The sequence below is a fragment of the Pinus tabuliformis genome, chromosome 9, assembly GCF_031772625.1.
Source record: "Pinus tabuliformis cultivar Carrire ecotype Pingquan chromosome 9, CPIR1, whole genome shotgun sequence".
Classification (NCBI taxonomy): domain Eukaryota; kingdom Viridiplantae; phylum Streptophyta; class Pinopsida; order Pinales; family Pinaceae; genus Pinus; species Pinus tabuliformis.
Genome location: NC_142307.1, coordinates 2018621863 through 2018641454, shown reverse-complemented (window position 1 = coordinate 2018641454; position 19592 = coordinate 2018621863). Strand labels below are relative to the sequence as shown.

The following is a 19592-nucleotide window of genomic DNA, read 5'->3' as shown; positions in this document are numbered from 1 at the left end:
ATTCATATCTTCATAAATACTTATCAGAATTGGATGATTTTTAGACCAATCCTACACTTCTCGATGAGAGGGATCCAAGAAAAATATCAGCTGCCATAAATAAGATGACCCACATGGAGTTTGGCCCTAGTTGCCAATTTTAACACTCCCTCTCAACTAGGGAGAACTCCATCCGCTGATCCATATGTCCGACTGTACTATCTCTGCCATCAGTGCCCTACACTGCTCTGATCTGTTGTAACAAATAAAATATATATAAATAATGTAAAATAATGTAAATGATAATAAGCATAAATAATTATTAGTTAATTAGTAATTAGGTTGAAGAGGCATGTCTAAATGAAACATGACTCTTCATGAAGAGACACTTGTTTGGTATATAAGCAAGCCTCTCGTTCTCATTGTAAATCATTATTCATTCTTATTCTTATTCATATATTTAATATAATATTTGTACCCTCATGGATATCTTGATATTCCAAGTTTTTTGGAGTAATTAATCTACATAAGGAACTTGTTCGCTTCATGTGGTATCAGAGCAGTTCGATTCTTTGGTTGCTTCAACACTGCATAGAGCTCGCTCTCTGATCTAGGTCTTTGACCATCGAAAATTGTCAACTTCGTTGTCATTCAAACATTTCGCTATCAGTTTTGGAATTTCTCTAGCTTGTGCTTAGGCTCTTGGCCATTGAAAAGAAAAAAAAATTATATACGAAATATTATAGAAGGAAGGACCAGAACAAAAAAAAAAAAGGTTTTATATTAAAAAAATACAAAAAAGTTATATTTAAAAAAAAAAAATTACATGTGGCTGTATATTCCTGTAGCTAGACTTATCCCTTGAGACAGTGTTTCCCGACGCATGCCACGTTAGACTGCAACTATGGCAACCCTCCATTTCCCGTCATCGAACCAGTCATCATAGCTGCCATTGTTCATCAAGTGGTCGTACTAACGATTATATATTTTTCGTTTTCTACCACTACTAGTATCTCGTATCGCCACTGCTCTGTCCGTCGTCTGCTACCCTACTTGTAGTCATTACTTTCAACACTCTAGAAAAAAAACCTTCCCGCACAGCCATTATTCCAGCCACCGTCAAGACGTTGTCACAGCCACAATCATCTGCGGTCGTTGTTTCAATTGTCATCCGCCGTAGTCCAGTCATCAACCACCTGCCGTCGAAAATCGACGTAAATCCCTTGCCAACGGGTCTCGTACGTCACGTTGTTTAAAGGAAAACGATTTGTGGTGGTAGAATTAGTGTCGTAGGCCACTCAAAATCTCTAGTCAATTAATTAGTGGCTCATTTTCATCACGATACGCTGCCACCATTCTAAATATTCAGACAACCCTTCGTAACATAAAAGAAATTATTCGAAGGTTTAATCCAAGGTTTATTCAAGGTTTAAACATCCAACAAAATACATTAATTAGTCGAGTTACTAAAAGAAAATTTAATTGGATGTTAAGAAGACCAATTCAAAAAAACATAAAGTGAAGGGTTTAAATAAAAGGTAAAGTATATATATATATATATATATATATATATATATAAACTAATTTGTATTAAAAAGAATCAAGGAAATTAAGCTTAATATAAAGGAAAAATATAAGGGGAAATCGTGAAGGGTTTAAATAAAAGAAAAGAATTGCCAAAAAGTTAAATGAGTAATCGTACCATTGGAGGAAAAGTTCCAAGACAAATATTTTGGAGTACTTTTAAAAAAAAAGGTATATACTATACATAAATTTTATATAATTATAATTTTATAATATATATAAATTAAAATTATATAATATATATAATTTATAATTATATATTAAAAAATATTATTATTATATATTAAAAAATTTATTATTAAGAAAAAATTATAAAAAAGAAAAGAAAAGAAACAATAATAAAAAAAAAACAGAATTAAAAAAGGGAGATAAAAGAAGTAAAAAAATATGGAATCTCTAAGTAATAAACAAAGACAATTCCAAAGAGATGTAGAACAAGTAATCACAATACTTGAGCGACAATATGCTGAGGAGAAAAGGAGAAGGGAATCCCTATTCCATTCTCTACATCCATCATCACTCCCACAGAATGATGTAATCCAGTGTACCGAGAAAGTGCAAGAAGATCAAAAGAATGGCAAAATAGTCAAAATCCAGCAAAACAAGAAAGCGTCAGAACACGAACATAAAGATCTTGTGGATATGCATTACAAAGAAATAATGGAAAAGGACGAAGCAATTTCTCGTCTCAAGGACCACGTCGAAAAATTATTGGTGCAAGTGAAGAAGACTAAGGTCACAAAAAAAGAACTCAAGAAGCACTTATCAGAACAAGAAGAGGAAACTTTGCGTTTAAAGAACCTTAATAAAAATTTATTAGAACAAATCAAAGATCTAAAAGATGAAAAGCTTAAATTTCAAAACACTGAAAATAAAGTTGATAAATCAGAAATCAAAGAACTTTTACGTCTGAGAAACCATAATCAAAGTCTACTCACTCAAATTAAGAAGCTTAAGGATGATAAGAAAGCATTAAAAGATAAGTTGGAACAATTCACTCAAGAAGAAGTATCGAAATCTACAATCGCAACAGTTCAAGTTGAAAATAAGGGAACAAATACCGATCCAGTGAATATGACAACTCAGGAAGACCAGTCAGTTGAAGAAACGACACGCTTAGATGTTGCAGTTCAGACAAATGAACATCCCAAGTGAATGTTCCATAACCAACTCAACAACATCTTCGCCAGAAGAAAATATAAAAATTGCCACATGCCCAATAAGGGAAAGTCAAACCAAAAAAGTACCCTATTGGCATCCGAATCATGAGAGTGGAAAACTCAACCAAGCTATGTATCGGGACCATTCAGACCAGAAACAACAAACTAATGTTCCAAATAATAGTGATGTAACCTCAATCAAGTCTTATGCTAACAAGTCGTTACAAAATTCCAGTGATCAAAATACCATACAGAAGATTAATCTGAGATGGTCTGATCCCTTCTCAGTGCAACAATTTTGTTTGTCACTTAGAAGATCATATCAGCTTGTATCAACGAAGATGATTGTTCCGGGAGAGAAAGTCATTCGAAGCCGAAAAAGAGATCAAGCCTTTTTCATCGACAAGCTTTGAAGACAAAGCTTTTTGAGGAAGAAGGCAATGTAACGAATAAAATATATATAAATAATGTAAAATAATGTAAATGATAATAAGCATAAATAATTATTAGTTAATTAGTAATTAGGTTGAAGAGGCATGTCTAAATGAAACATGACTCTTCATGAAGAGACACTTGCTTGGTATATAAGCAAGCCTCTCGTTCTCATTGTAAATCATCATTCATTCTTATTCCTATTCATATATTTAATATAATATTTGTATCTTCATGGATATCTTGATATTCCAAGTTTTTTGGAGTAATTAATCTACAGAAGGAACTTGTTCGCTTCATCTGTTAAGCTCTGCTCTGCTCTGCTTTCCTTTGCTAAACCATGAAGAAGAAGAATTGATCGAGAATGTCTCATACCATTCTCTACTGACCCGAAGTCAGTTTCATCTGAAGAGAGTGTGTCACATCACTCTTACTGACCCGAAGTCAGTTTTATTGATCCCAGATCAATATCACAAGAGAGTGTCTCAAACCACTCATACTGATCCCAAATCAGTTTCATTGATCCCAGATCAATATCATAAGAGAGTGTCTCAAACCACTCATACTGATCCCAGATCAGTTTCATTGATCCCAGATCAATGGAGGTCATCCTAGCATAGGGAGTACGGTAGATACAACGATGCGTCCATCAATAGAACTACTATGGTCCCTATCCTCATTTCCCTGCTCATTGATCAGATGAGACTCATGAGAGATACTTCCCATGAGTCCCAGACTGCATGGGTAGGATGCCTCGATAGGAGAACGAATCATCCTATCCACAGGAGAACGAATCATCCTATTAGTGGATGCCACGGAGAACAAATCATCGTGGCCCACAGTCGCCACAGAGAACGAATCATCATGGCCCACAGTCGCCACGGAGAACGAATCATCCTGTTCCACAACCGCCACAGAGAACGAATCATCCTGGCCCACAGAGGAACGAATCATCCTGTTCCACAGTCACCACGGAGAACGAATCATCCTGGCCCACAGGAGAACGAATCATCATGTTCCACAGTCGCCATGGAGAATGAATCATCCTGGCCCACAGGAGAACGAATCATCCTATTCCACAATCGCCACGGAGAACGAATCATCCTGGCCCACAGGAGAACGAATCATCCTGTTCCACAGTCGCCACGGAGAATGAATCATCCTGGCCCACAGGAGAACGAATCATCATGTTCCATAGCGCACCACCAAGGGAGGGTGAGTCGCCCTGTGGTCGTATGTTGCTCCAGTAAGTACCCCAAGCCCCCCAGAGCTCCCAGAGCTCAATGCATGCAACATGCAGGACCCTTATAAGAAGGTCTCTCAACGACTCCAAGTCGTTCGGGAAAGTTACAGATTTGACCTTTCCCCGGGGCTTTGACAAAAAATGTTTGCAACCTGTACATCAGTCTCAATGTGATGGAGCCTCCTCGCTCATCGACTTACCATATCCCAGATAAGGCAATATCTGATGTCTATCCGCTGAAGCAATCATCGAATACGGGATTCCTCAATAATCGAATCCCACCTCTGGTTGGCATAGAGAATCACAGTGGTATTCATCATGTGTACAAACAGCTCACTTAAGAGCTTTTGCAACCATGCAGCTTCACACGAGATCATACTCGTAGTTGTGTATTCAGTCTCGGCGGTACTTATAGCAACTAATTTCTGCTTCCTGCTCATCCATGATATCGAAGAAGAATCCAAAAAGAACTAGCACTGAGAAGTGCTCTAGTGATCCTCCACACTGCCTGCCCACTCAACGTTCGAATAATCATGTAGTTTCATATTTCCGGCAGTGTATCTCAATCCATGAGAGATTGTGCCCCGAAGATATATCAGAAGATTCTTGGCACCAATCCAGTGAGGCTCAACCAAATATGAGCTCACCATGCTAACTGCAAAACATATATCCGGACGGAAGTTCACCAAGAACATTAACGCGAATGAGTTTATGAAACTCAGAGGCATTTCCCAAATCTGGTCCGACATCACTACCATATAACTTCTGAAAGTTAATATCCTCGAGGTAGTCACAGGCTTGAAGTTTATCATTCCACATTCAGAATCCAACTCCCTCTTACTTCTACAAATGAGAGGGTCTACACCAGTCAGAAATAGGTCGTCCTCATAAGGTGCTGGTATGAGAGGTCTATCATCCACAACCTTCGGGTAATGGTTTAGATCGATTTCACTCCTAGTGAATCTCAGCTTCATCTGACAGCTATCAATCCTCTCATACTATGCCCGGGGAGTTTTGCTTCAAGCCATAGAGGGCTTTCTTCCCCTTGTATACATGAGATTCCTGATCATGAATCTCAAACTCCTCAGGTTGTTCCAAACCTATGGACCTGCTACATGAAGGGAATGGTCCCCTTGTAAGATTTTCCCTTGGTACATCTCAGACATGTACTTTCATGCTCTTGTTGAATTCAGGCATCCCTGTCACCATCTAACTCACAAACCGTTGGTGTTATGTGTCAATGGGCATGGTCCCTAGTGGACTTCCTACAACTTGATACAACCCTGAACTCAAAAACATCTTTGAAAATTCTATTTTCAAACACGTACCTTTCCATCGATGAGTGCCACCCTGAAACCTTTGACTTCCATTGTTGAAATGGACACCAGGTTCTTCTTGCGATCAAGTACATAAATGAGATTCTGTAAATGAATTGAGTTACCCTCATTCAATTGAGGGATAACATTCCCTACACCCTTTCCGAGATAGGTGGCATCGGCTCCAAGTATAATCCCACGATTGTTTCCATCTCTACCAAATTAGAGAGTGCACCCATCTATCCGATGAAGTGCCTTGAAGCACTACAATCAATAAGCCAGATTCCCAAAGAATCTGAAGGAGAGGGCCAATACAAGATAATGCTTCTTTATCTTATCAGAAACAACATTTGGTTCTTCATACCTGGGGTTCCTTGCTTTCTTTGAAGAGTCGACCATTTCCTTGATGACTTGCATTACCTGTCATTCCTTTGATCACTGAAGATGTCCTTGGAATGATTGTTATCTTCATCAAGAGATGTGTCTCTGCCATTCGGACACTCCTTCGCATAATGGCCGAACTTATTGCAACCAAGGCATCCGCCTTTCCTTCCACCCTTAGATCCGAACTTCCCAATGAAGTGATCATTAGGTAGGCCATCAGAAATTTCCGCTGCGCCATTCTAATAATATTCTCTACTTCGACTTCACCCTCGATGAATTTGAAGAGGGATGAGGAATCCACTGATCCTTTTATCCTTTCCCAACTGTCTTCAATGATTGCTCTTTCACTCTTGCTTGGGCATTGTCTTTACCTCAACTCTGATACCATGTTAATTTTAGGTATGTTCTATGCTAGAGCAATTTATTTCAATTTTCACAGTTAGCTCAATATCTTTTCCAGATTAGCAATCACATCAGCATTAACGTAAACTGCAGATAAAACATAAATATAAATCGCAGAAGACAAGCCAAGACAAGAGGACACAAGATGTGGCGCTAGCCAGGGACAAACCCCAATGTGGGGAAACCCTTGACCAATTCTTCTTATATGTTTTTCAATAGTTCAGCACAGAGAGAGAGAGAGATAGTACATTTACAGCAGAAGTCAACACTTTGACTTATCTACTAAGAGCATAGATCATCTCTAAGAAGATGATACATGAGATCAGTTGAAGACATGCTGCTTCAACTAATTCTCCAAGGTGACTCCTTCACCTATCATTGTGCTGCATTTCGTCATCATGTTGCACCTCACCGTGCTGCACCATGCTGCACCCATCATCACTATGCTGCACCTCATCACGCTTCATTAATCATGACTATACCCATCACTGTACTGCATTATGTGCCATTGCTGCACCATGTTACCATCCTGACCTATGTGTTGGTTGCACCTTGCTTGCTTGTTGTCCCTAGCATGCTGCTCTCCTTCGGAGACAGATGCTCCGGCTATTTTGGCAGTTCCCGGCAGTTCTGGCAACTCTGCCTGTTCCCAGCAGTTCTGGCTGTTCCTAGCAATTTCAGTTGTTCCCCGCAGTTCCAGTAGTCCCGGCAGTTCCGACTTTTCCGGCAGTTCCGGCTTTTCCGGCAGTTCCAACTTTTCCAGCATTTCTGGCTTTTCCGGCAGTTCCAGCTTTTTCAGCTTTTCTAGCTTTTCTGGCAGTTCCGTCTTTTCCAGCAGTTCCGAATTTTCCGGCTTTTCCGGCAGTTTCGAATTTTCCTGCAGTTCCGACTTTTTCAGCTTTTCCGGATTTTTGAGCAACGTAGAGCTTATTCTCCCATCACTGCATTTAGATCTAGGGCATGTTATCTAGGGCAGCGTATACCCTAGGGCACTCCCTCTAGCTCTCATCTTCATCAAACCCAAAACAGGATGAACTGAGATCACAAGAGTGAGTGTGTGTGTGACAAATGACTTCAAATCCTCTTCTATTTATACTAAAACGTAGAGGTTGAATAGACATGATTGTTGGGCTTTCGAGCCTACATAAGTTGCTGGCCGACTTGACAATTTGTCCATAATCAAAATAAATTCATATCTTCATAAATACTTATCGGAATCGGATGATATTTAGATGAATCCTACACCTTTCGATGAGAGGTATCCAAGAAAAATATCAGCTGCCATAAATAAGATGACCCGCATGGAGTTTGGCCCTAGTTGCCAATTTTAACAAATCTGCCCTCTAGTTGCTCCTTAGTCCATCAAGAAGTCCAACACACAGGGCCTTCATCCACTGCCCACTTGCTACTCATAGTCCTTCACCAACACAACACTTTGAGACTTCACACTCTTCCCACTTCTACCTTTCTGTGCTACTCAAATGAAGACAAACTTAGGACATGAAGGCTGCCCTCTATCACTGTCAAAAGTTCTTCTCCAAAAGTCAACTTACCTTCTTGGTTGCCCAAATTCTTCAAGAAACAGTCCCTTAGGCTTCACCAAACCTGCCCTTCTTACAGTTGTTAAAATCCTTCTGAACGGGCTAATCTAGTGATGATTTGACACCTACTACATTCATCTCTTTTTATCCTTAAGATGCCAATACCAAATTGTCCAAATTGGACACCCAATCCTGCACTCCCATCTCCTTGAAGACTTCTTGCACTAGCCTCAAAATACTTCAGATCTGAGCCTGCAATTTCGGCCCTGTCTATGGCATCTTGCACCTACACTAACCACAGAAATTCCTCACCGACAAACCCTTATCCTTTGTGCTCTTATTGTAGAAGAATGTGGCCTAGTCTATGCAACCTCCTAGACTACTCAGCCTCCCAAGACAGGGCTTCCTCCCACCTGCAATCACAATAGAAAGTCTCGACCTACTTCACAAAGAAACCCCTTCTCAACATGCCAGAATTTGACCTCTAAACCTCGGCCTATTTTTCTCTTGCTTATGCCTAGAATCTGCCTTCTTGTTCGCTTCCTACTCCTGCCCAAACACGCCCAAACAGTCTTAAGAAAATAAACCAAAACTCAGTCTTTTTCTCCTCCTTCGCTAGGCTTATAGGGTTGCGGCAACCTCATAGATACACGACCTCTTTACTCTATCTTTCACATGAGAAAGAATGTGATGATTGGATGAGCAAATGAGTCTCAATTCCCTCCTCTTTATATGCTAACTTCGGGTGCAACGAACAACCCTTTAGGGCACCTTTTGAAGCCAGTCGACTTGAATCTTTTGTTTCAAGCCCACACATCAAATAAATAAATAAAATTCTCTCACTCGCTCAATTCTTCCTTGGGTGCGTTAGTAGCCCCTTGCTCCACTAAGGGTGCTACGCTTGCTCCATGGGCTACATCAACAAAATCATGCTCGGTTTCATGCCCACTCCTTTGGGTACAAAACCCCATGCATGGGTACTTAGCCCACAAATGACTTTTATGGTGCAAATTCCTCCGCAACCCTATACCCTAGAGTTTCGAGTACCTCCCAACCTACCAATCTCAACACTCCCTCTTCGCGAGGGAGGTACTTCCAACACTAGGTAGAACCTGAAGATCTTGAACTTCTGTATCGTTGCTCCCTTTGAAGCTAGACTCCCTTTGAGCCTACACAATTTCCACTGGCTCACAATATTATTGATCTCGTGTCCTACAAGGTCAGTTTGAGTTGCGTTCGAACACAAGCCATATCACACCGCAACCCGGTCCTGCAAGGACTCATCCTCCTAGGTCAAACACAACACATGCACGTGCCTCTAATCTCAAATGTGCAACATCACTGCCCAAAGAAGAAACTAACCTGCCAACATACTGTCCATCACATGAAGCAATCTTGTCCATGCAATTCTTGTCCATGCAATCTTGTCCATGCAATCTTGTCCATGCAATTCTCGTCATAAGAAGTCCAAGATCAGCAACCTACCCTACATCAAACTGTTGTTCACCAGGTTCACCACCAATCCGCCAAAACTCCCAGAGTATCTCACTGCCAAGCCAGTCAAGAGTCAAGACCACATCTCCATGTCTTGAGCTTAATCCCCTGCTCCATGATCTAGACAATCTCAGCTCCCTTTGAGCCACTTTGTTGTGCACACTCTAATTCGCTGGCCCTTCAAACTTGGCTCTGATACCATGTTGACTTTTCCACAACACTAGAGAATCTAGGTTAGCGTCTTACAATCTCTGACAAAACCAACTCAAACGCCACAGTAAACTACTTTGCACAACGGAAAAAACACAATAGTAAATCAACACGTGCACAATAGACAACTTTTTACAATTTTCAACCCAACGTCGTTATATTAATCAATCTCCAATACAATTGTTTAGGGCTCTTGTACCAGGGATCATGGCCCTCATACAATCACTGATACAAAAAATACAACTAGGGTTTGGTGTCAGTGTTTCAAGAACAAATCTACCCTGAACAAGACAACACTTGATCTACTTGTTAATGTGGCACCCCATAGCCCTTCCCATCCACATGTCCTAAACACATATGCCTATCATTTAGCTCCCAACCTGCCTCTATTAATGATCCATGTCCTTTAGCTCACCGAACACGGTTCTAATCTGCCCTCTAGCTACTCCTTAGTCCATCAAGAAGTCGAACACATAGGGTCTTCATCAACTACCCACTTGTTTCTTATTGACCATGCATGTGTCAACTACCCCAAGATGCAGAGTACTTCTCAGCAGATGAAATTTTTTCAAAGTCATCATCATCATGCAGCGTCTAGCTTGTCATTGTAATTCCAAATTTTGCAGCCCTATGGGCCTTTATTGTAAAAATGATTCTAGTATGACTATAAAGCCATGTAAAAACATCTACATAAGCCTTTGATTCTTAGCAAAGAGTGTCACTATAGGGAGTTTTTTTACCCTCCGCTAATTATTCGCGTTTTCTAACCTAAATAATTGGGAGAGTTTTTCTCCCACACATACCCCAAAGCTAGAGTGGGGCTCAATGGTAAGGTCTCAGGTGTAGTTCTAGTGTTATTGAGTATGTATTTATCATTCTAGATCATTTGTCTTGTGTCGCAGAATTTGGTTGAGTCTAGAGGTCATGTTTTAATTTCCCCTCTTTTGGGATGTCTATGTAGTTTTGATGTAAAAAGTGTTTTCTAGGAATATTTTACGTGGATGATTAATCATAATTAGACATCATCTCCTAGATATTTTTTAGACCCGCTTTGAGGGTGGAAAATATGTGCAATCCCCTCTTGAGTCATTTATTTTATTTTCCAGTGAAAAATGTAAAAATAATTAAGCCAAAAAAATGTCAAAAATAATAATGAGAGATAATTAAATTCTCTACAAGTGGAAAAATTATCAAAAAATTAATGAGATCCTTTTTCAAAGTCAAAAGAAAGGACTCATTTCCAATGCAGAAAGTCCCCTCAAAAAATTTGTCGAGCCACGAAGAATATTTTGCTCAAGGAAATCGAATTTCTGGTCTAGGTGGTTATTTTGAATGAGAGAATTTCGAGAATTCTATTTTTTAAAGATCCTCCAGTGGTCCAAAACCACCCAGAAATCGAAGATTGGTCCATCCAGCACACCCATCAAGGAGTTCAATTTTTTCTAGATATTTGTGCAACAGTAATCAAGGGATCGAATTATTTAGACAAGGATCAAGCCATGGATCAAGGGAACTAGTCGTTTTTTCCACTTGGAGAGGTCTTGTGCTCTCATTTTCTATATAAGGAAGCTATTTGATCCTCATTTGATCATCATCTAATCATCAAAAAATCATTCGAGCTCTAAGTCAAGCTCTACTGCTATAATATATTTTTCACTAGAATAATAAAAAAGTCTTTGGGGTTTATTCATGGTGGTGTTCCTCTTCTGCTTCTTGTGGTAATGTTTTTCTAGATTATGTTCTCAATGCTCTACTGAATAATATTGTCATAAGTTATTTTTTCATTAGTGTCTATCTATTAGTGGTTAGATTAACTATTTCCACAAGTATTTTGCATTAGTTACTAGGTTTAGAGAAGCACTCTAACTTGATTGATCTAGCAGGTATCCCTAGATTTTGAGGGTTATTGTGCCTATCTAGCCCCTATTGATCTAATACCCTGATCTTAAGTGTGTAGAGACTTTATGGTATTGAGATCTTGGACGTGAGGGGAAGTCTTCAGTTGGACCAGCCAACTCCCAATACAAGAAAGCTTAAGAGCCCACTATGTTAAATTTCAAGGCGTATCTAACAATTTGTTTTGCAGAGATCTTGGCTATTGCTCAACTATAAAAAATATTTCTCTCATCTATTTTAATTTATTGTGCAATATCTGAATAGATCTCCTTATAAGAGCCACGATTATTGTAAATTTGTAAAAAAAAATTGTAAACAATTTTTTCTAACCCTTGTACATATTTTTCTATTTTGTATATAGCCATTGGGGTTTTATAGCTTGATTTTCTTGCAGATATGAAGAGGACGTCTAGGGTTTCTTCTTGAACTCATTTTGCAGGTGGATATTCAAGCAGTTAAGGAAGAATCAATTTTTAGAGGGTTTTAGCCCTCACCTAGCCTAGACGGCTAGGGTTTGGGCTCAATGTCTCACCTTTTCAAAGGTCGTCTAGCTTTTCTTCAACATCGTAAGGGTTTTAAGGCCTCTCTAGGCCTCTAAAGACTTTGATCCATCATTTTGTGGCTCCTTTCATCACATAAATTATTCTAAAGGAAACCGCTAACGCTTAAGCCCTTGTTTTAACTTCAGAATTCATTTTTGGCAAGGGTTTGAGCTTGCAAAAAAAATGTAAATAATTTTCTCCATTTTTCCATCAAAATTCGACTTGGATTTGGCTTTTTAGGCTTATAGATCAAATTTTTGGAGCTCAAGTCTGATTGCAAGGCTTGTTGTGGCTAGCCGCTATGGTCATAGGGTATTTTAGGCCTAGCCCCATGCCTTTTGGGGCTTATTTCCTTGACCGCAAACCTATTTAGGGTATCCTCTTGATGCATGTGGTTAAAAATTGATCCTTAGTGTCTTGCAAGCCTATAATCCATCGTTTGCAAGGGTTTTGTTACTTGGTTTTGGGTCTAATCACTTGAAGGTTGCTTTGAGGGCTAGCAGCAAAGCCTTTTAAGGTCTACACTTAGCCAATGACTTGGGATCATGAAGGGTTGACTTGACGATTGCTTTCCCACCAATAAATTATGACATAGTGCCAAGCCCATTAATAATATTTCTTTTATTTAATTTAACTTCCCCTTTTGGGGTGAGATGGGCTATCCATGGGGGCTTAGGGTTCACTTTCGAGAATTCATCTTGAAGCTGCCAGAATTTCAACATTATTTATATGTTAACTTGGGGTGCAACAAACATCCCTTTAGGGCACCTTTTCAAGCCAGCCGACTTGAATCTTTTGTTGCAAACCCACACAACACAAATAAATTATTTTCTCTCATTCGCTCAACTCTTTCGTGTGTGCCTTAGTAGCCCCTTGCTCCACCAAGGGTGCTACACTTGCTCCATGGGCTACATTAACAAAATAATGCTTGGTTTCATGTCCACTCCTTTGGGTGCTGTTACCCACCACCAGTAAATTTCTCCTAGATTTGTCTTCAGCCGACAGCCGGCAAACCCTTGCAGCCACCAAATAGCTCGATGTGCCACCATTCTCTGCCACCTAAGCCAGCCATTGTGTGCCCTCGCCCATCTGTTATGATCGTATGTTTGAAGGTGGGATTTCCAACCCCAAACGTATGACTTAATGGTTGAAGATCTAAGATAATTAATTTTAAAATTGCAAAGTTTAACATGGTATCAGAGTTGTGGTGAAGATAAGCTCAAGAACAGTAAGCTGAAGGCAATAATCTGTTGAAAGACCTTATTTGTTGCTCAAAATACAACAATAGATCAGTTCAGATGGCTACATCCTTCTTCAAGTACAGCGAGAAATTGATAGGAGCTTCAACTTATGCTGCTTGGAAACTCAGGTTGGACACCAACTTGGATGGAGAGGATGTTCTAGAGTATGTCCAAGGAGGTGTACCCCAGCCTCCCGAAAATGCCCCTGCTGCTGCTAAAGCAAGATACAAGAAAGGTGAGATCAAAGCCCGCAAAATTATTATTGACTCGAAAGATCATCTTCTTACTTATATCTCCAAACTGAAGACATCTAAGGATATGTATGACAAGATTGTTGGCATGTTTGAAGTCCAAAATCGGAATCACATCCTCAAATTGAAGAAACAACTCAAAGATATCAAATTGAATAAGGGAGAATCTATTCAGTCTTATTTTATAAGGATTATTGAACTCAAGGACCAAATTTTGTCTGTTGGCGAGCCCCTGTCTGATAGGGAATTGGTACACACAACCCTTGATGGACTTCCTGCAGCTTGGGAAGTATTCATTACTACTATCAGCAATAACAATGTTCTGCCAACTTTTGATGAATTGATCGGAAGATGCAAGCAGGAAGAATCAAGGATGATTTCAAGGGGCAGAATTCAGAGACATGAAGAAGGAGAACCATCTACCTTCGCTGCACAAGCAAAGAAGAAGAAAGGAAAGGGAAAATCTTCTAAGCCAAAGTCCAAACCCAAGTTTTTCAAGAAGAGCATGAGGAATGTTGAATGCTTTAACTGTCACAAGCATGGGCACTATGCTTGAGATTGTCCAAAAAGAAGATCCTCTTATAATCAAAGGAGTAGCAGCAACTACAATAATCAGTCTCCTGATCGAAAAAGGAGGAATTATGGAGGAAGAAGATATGAAGGAAGAAGCAATGCTCACAGTGATCGTGATCAAGAGCCTCGTCCTCAAAAGAGATACAGAAAATACAAGGTATGAAAATAATGTTGTTGCTTCTCAATCTGAGTACTTTCTGATTTCAGCTTTGTCTAGTGCTTCTCCTCCAGATTCTTTAGACAACTGGTTAGTGGATAGTGGTGCCTCTAGGCACTTCTCTGGTTATAAATAAGTCCTCTCTAATTTGGTTGAGGAGGCTGGTTTAAACATTATCCTTGGAGATAACACTACATACCCTGTAAAAGAGTTTGGTTCAGTCTCTTTTCTTTTGGAACTTGGAGAAACTATTCACCTTCAAGATGTTTTATATGTACCTGGTCTAAAGAAAAATCTTGTATCTATATCTACTCTAGAAGATAAAGGAATGAAGGTGGCTTTTATAAAAGGAAAGGTGATAACCTGGCTAGAGAAAACAATTATGAAAAATGTTTTTACTCTTGGATCGAGAGTCCAAGGGCTTTACAAGGTCAATGGGAGACCTATTGAAGCTATGGCTCAAGAATGTAATTATCAGATCGAGTTATGGCACCGCAGATTTGCTCATATTCATTATAAGGCACTGCACAAAGTAAAGAAGATGGTTTTTGGAGTGCCGGAAATCCAATCAAAACATGATGGTGTTTGCTCTGGTTGTGAAAGTGGAAAGAAAACGAGAGAACCTTTCCCCTCTAGCAATACCAAAACTCATGACATCCTGCACCTAATTCATCCAGATTTGTGTAGACCTATGCCAGTGACATCCATAGGTGGATATTTGTATTATATCACCTTTGTGGATGATTTCTCTAGAAAAATGTGGATATATTTTCTAAAGCGCAAAGGTGAAGCCTTTGATATTTTTAAAAATTTCAAAGCACTGAATGAAAACCAAACTGGAAAGAAAATCAAAGTCTTCGGATCAAATAATGGAGGAGAATTAATTTCAAATGAATTCATTGACTTTTGCAAAGAAGTTGGTATCAAGAAAGAGACCACTGTACCATATAATCTTGAACAGAATGGTGTGGCAGAAAGAAAGAATAGAACTATCATGGAAGTTGCTCATGCCATGTTACATGATCAGAATGTGCCAAGGTTCCTATGGGGAAAGTTGCCAACGTTGTCGTATATGTACAGAACAGGACTCCTCATCGAGCATTATATGACAAGACTAGTGAAGAAGTATTCATAGGCAAGAAACCTGATGTCAGTAATTTAAGGATCTTTGATTGTCCTGCTTATTTTCCTCTACCAAAAAAGAGGAACAAGCTTGAGGCTTCAGGTAAGAAAGGTATGTTTGTCGACTATTGTGAAGATTCTAAAGCATTTAGAATTTATATACCTGGTCAAAGAACAATAGACTTCAGCAGAGATATAACATTTGATGGAGACGTTGTTAGTTTTTGGTAGCATCGGAAGTGCTCTAGCCTTGAAAATTGGTGGAGAGGCTAAGGCACATAAGTTCTAAAGAACCCAGAAACCATTTGGTGAAATTCCACCCAGATTGTATTTTATTAAAATAATTAATATTTTTAATGGAGTTCCTAAGTCTAAACTTAGGGAAATTAAAATATTAATGGGTATTAATCAAAATATGGGTGAGAATGATCTAGAAGGCAAATCAAGTCATGTTTTAATCTTAGCCATTGATTAAAGACTTAATCCCGGCCGTTGAAGACTCAACAGGAAAAGTATAAAATGGAGGCTTGGGGTTCATTTGGAAACACACATAGAGAGATTGCGGAAATTGATATTCTGAGGTGAGAAGTTCTCAGGAGGAAAAATGATTGGGGAGATCTTGCAGCTGAGGGGCAAATGGAATCTGGGAGAAGGACTTTTCGGAAAATACAGAACAAAGAGGTGGAGAGAGCTTGCAGAGAGGCAGCGCAATAGCCGTGAGATGCTGACACAGAAAAGTTGCCTGTCACGTAGAACCCAGAACTGTTGGGAACTCTCGGAATTCTCGGGAACTGCTGGAATAACCGGAGAGATGACGCAGAACCAACGCAGTAGCTGGGAGAGTTGACGCAAAAAAGTTGTTTATCACACAGAATCCAGAATTGTCGAAACCGCTGAAACTGATGGAACCGCCGAAACTGCCGAGAGAGCTAACGCAGAGGGCAGAGAAGTTGACGCAGAGCCAGCGCAGAAATAGCCGGGGTTAGCCAGTCTTGTGCCAGATCAGCTGGAATTCTGCCGGGTGAAGTGAGTTAAAACTCACCCAAATTTTCCGCCAATATTTTCTCTGTAAGGATTGCGAGATGAGCATGCTAGATTTCTATTCAGATATTTCTCCTACATAATAATAAAACCCTCCGAGCAGCTACAATGGTTTTCCCGCATTGGGTTTTTCCGAGGACTATTGTGTCCAAAAATAAGTGTGTCCTATGTATCTTGTTCTTTGCTTTGTTCCCTGTTTCATGAGATCAAATATTTAATTAGTGTAGGTTGCAGAAGTAATTTGCTTCAGTATTCAGAAGAATAACTTGATGAATGTAATTTAAAAATCAAGTAGGTGAAGTAGATTCAGATTTGTTGCAGTGGGGGTTCATTTGAGTGTAGGAATTTTCACAGATGCAACTCTAGAAAAAGTAAGAATTAGTCCTCCTTCTATCTCTTCTAAAGAAACAAATGATGATGTGGATCCCTCTACTCATGAACCTGATCATGAGGACCTAAATGAACCTGTTGAGCCTGTGGATATATTAGATCCTCCTCCATATAAGAAAAGGCCTCTATGGCTTCGTTATACTCTACAGGATGTTGAAAAGCATACTGCTCCCAAGGGTACTTTTAGAGAAAGCAAGAAGCCCAGTCCTTATCGAAACTATGTTGTTGCTATGAGTTCTATCATTCAAAGTGAACCTAAATCATTTGAAGAGGTAGTAGAGTACCATGTATGGAAGGATGCCATGACAAAAGGATATGAATCCATTATGCAAAATGACGTATGGGAAGTTGTTCCTAGACCTTAGAGCAAATCAATTGTGACTTCAAAGTGGTTGTTCAAAATAAAACATGGCATAGATGGCAGTATTGAGCAATGAAACAGGAATCGCCGATTCCGGCGATTAATCGCGAGTGCAAGTCGGATCGGTGGCAAAAAGTTCCGTTTCGAATCTGGGCGAGTCAACTCGCGTTGACCGAGTTTAACTCGTGGTCAACGCGAGTTTGACTCGCGATTTATGCGATTTCTGCCGATTTTAACGAGTCCCGCCGATTTTTTCAAAACGCACTGTGGCCATAAAAATTGACTCAACTGTCAGTGGGCATTGAGGAAACTCGCGCTGCTGTAACATATTCAAATGCTAGAGGACCACGAATACTTTGATGGTTACTCAGTTTTCGGAGCTTCATATTTGATTTAATCAATATTCCACGCCAACCGAATAATATGAACGCCGAGAGAGCTCACGTTTTCGCCTTTCCAATATCGAATCGAATTATGAAATTAAGCTACGACAAATGTTAAAATGATGACATCCCAGAGTCGTAGTACTTCCCCCGCATTATGCGTGGCTGCTGAACAAAAATCTTTCGTAATAAGAAATATTGACTTGTGTATATGGATTGATGGACGTATTTTCCGGACATTCTCATTCCATCTCCGATTCTTACGGAGAGACCGGGATGAGTCATTCTCTTTGACTAATACAGGAGATGTGGTCCGACCTGATACAGTCATGGGCCGTAGATTGCGTTTCTTCTTCAGAAGTTATCTGCATCTTTATATCTGTTATGCGCTACTTCTTTCGAATTCTTTCAACAACGGTGTACCTAGATGTGATCTTGTTGTGTGGATGCTTCGTCTCTCACCTGTTAAAATTAAATCGAATGCCGTGACTTTATTGAGGATGAAATATAGTTGATATTGTAATAAAATGTAATTTTATTTTCGCGGGTAGCGTTATTGAATTTTTTTCCCTCGGTTGTAATTTTCTTCTCCCTAATTATATCTTATGTAATTATATTTCATGTGATTATATATTTGATTCTTAGGATTATTTGTTATTATTAGATAGAGTTAGATTGTAAAAGGTGGTTTAGACTTACCGAATTGTGAGATTTTTTTCAACTAATTTTTTGATAAATTATTGGATGCTAACATATTTTCTTTCTCAAATAAGTGATTGTGTGTTTAAGATAGTATGTTTATCTTATAATGTATTTATCATTGTTTAATAGAAAGTTCTCAAGAAAAAAATTGTGTAATAATGTTTATTTAATGAATTTGCCGATTTTTTCCCGATTTTTTCCCGATCCGATTAAAACTTTCGCTCTTTTGCCTCGCCGATTTATTGCCGATTCCGTGTCTGGTAACATTGGTATTGAGGATTCTCTCAAAAAGAGGGAATTGATTTTGAAGACATCTTCTCTCTTGTTGTTCGCTATACCACCATTCGCTCTATTATTGTTTTAGCTGCTAGTCAAGGGTGGACTCTCCATCAGATGGATGTCAAGACAACTTTTCTTCATGGTGCTCTTTAGGAGGAAGTATATGTTGAACAACCTCAAGGCTTTGAGGTACATGACAGAAGAACCCATGTATGCAGATTGAAGAAAGCACTCTATGGCTTAAAGCAAGCCTCTGGGGCTTTGTATTCTCGCATTGACAGCTAATTAGTAAAGTTGGGATTCACGAGGAGCAGTGTTGATCCAAACCTCTACTTCAAAGTTGTACAAGGTATGCCTTTGATTTTGGTATTATATGTTGGCGATCTGTTTTTGACATGTAATGAACCTTTGGTGATTCAGTGTAAGAGAGAGCTTGCCTCTGAATTTGAAATGAAAGACCTTGGGATGATTCCATTCTTTTTGGACCTGGAGGTCTGGTAGAGACTTGGCAAAATTCATCTCTCCCAAGGGAAGTATGTTGTACAGCTATTGGAAAGGTTTGGAATGGCAGAGTGCAAATTCATGAGCACTCCCACAGAGATGAACTTCAAGAAACTCTGTGGTGATGAAGTTGAACCTAATTTATCTGATCCATCTGAGTATCATCAATTGATTGGAGCATTGATGTTCCTAGTGAACACTCATCCTTATATCTGTTATGTTGTAAACACCTTGAGTCAATTCATGACCAAGCCTTTACATAATCACTGGGTTGCTGCTAAACAAGTGCTTAGATATCTACATGGGGCAATTAACTTTGGTCTTCGACATGCTATTGACATTATAAAGTTGCATGGTTATACAAAGGTTGACTGGGCAAGCAACATTATTGACAGAAAAACACTTAAG

At 39.3% G+C, this 19592-nt stretch overlaps 1 protein-coding gene across 2 annotated transcripts in view; it reads right to left on the bottom strand.

Annotated features, from left to right (window-relative positions):
* Nucleotides 1-19592, bottom strand: part of LOC149157184 (uncharacterized) — a 349833-nt gene that overhangs the window by 221684 nt on the left and 108557 nt on the right. The gene's annotated exons all lie outside the window — the stretch shown is intronic.